Source organism: Myotis brandtii, unplaced genomic scaffold (assembly GCF_000412655.1).
Source record: "Myotis brandtii unplaced genomic scaffold, ASM41265v1 scaffold247, whole genome shotgun sequence".
NCBI classification, from domain to species: Eukaryota; Metazoa; Chordata; class Mammalia; order Chiroptera; family Vespertilionidae; genus Myotis; species Myotis brandtii.
Genome location: NW_005359352.1, coordinates 3,004,306 through 3,005,178, shown reverse-complemented (window position 1 = coordinate 3,005,178; position 873 = coordinate 3,004,306). Strand labels below are relative to the sequence as shown.

The window sequence follows — 873 nt, the reverse complement described above, 5'->3', positions numbered from 1 at the left end:
TTTATTACAAACATTTTTGACTGCTAATATTTGCCAGGCTTTTCTTGGACAGAACAAGAAACAAAACCGACACATCTTGGAGGCTTCCAGCTGCCGTGTCAGCCAGAAGTCTGTCCTCTCCCCATCACTCCCTGCTCACTCTCTCCCCAGATTGTCCTCCTCGTCGTGTCAGACGGTCAGGCACCTGATCCCGGGTTCCTGAGGTTACAAACATTTTTGACTGCTAATATTTGCCAGGCTTTTCTTGGACAGAACAAGAAACAAAACCGACACATCTTGGAGGCTTCCAGCTGCCGTGTCAGCCAGAAGTCTGTCCTCTCCCCATCACTCCCTGCTCACTCTCTCCCCAGATTGTCCTCCTCGTCGTGTCAGACGGTCAGGCACCTGATCCCGGGTTCCTGAGGCTCGTGCCCGGGACCCTACAGGGAGGCATATCACCTGCGAGGAAGTGCCTGGGGTGCCTGCCTTCCTGAGTACACGGCACCTTCCGTAAACCCAGGGAGACCCCAGCCTCATGTTCACACCCGTCCAGCACCGAGCTTGGCCCTGAAGAGGCCTTCAATGAGCATGTGTGGAACCCAAGACTGAATCTACCTTTCTGAGTCGTGGAAAACATTTCAACTGGATTGTGTTCTAAATGAGGCCTTGGTTTTTAGACTCTTAACTCATCACAAAGCCCCCAACTGCCTAGAAAGAACATATATTCTCTCAAACTGAAATTCGCTCAAATCAACATTAAATGTACACTTTTCGTTCTGTTTTGTTTCCCTGGGGCCTTTGTCTCATGTCAACTCGAACAAACACGTCCAGAGAGAAGTTCCCGTCAGCACAGGCGTTTCCAATCCCAGGGCCCCACGGACCCAGTGCGGCCAG

At 51.4% G+C, this 873-nt stretch overlaps 1 protein-coding gene across 1 annotated transcript in view; it reads left to right on the top strand.

Annotated features, from left to right (window-relative positions):
* The window catches only part of TPO (thyroid peroxidase), a 25,678-nt gene that overhangs the window by 4,469 nt on the left and 20,336 nt on the right, over positions 1-873 (top strand). The gene's annotated exons all lie outside the window — the stretch shown is intronic.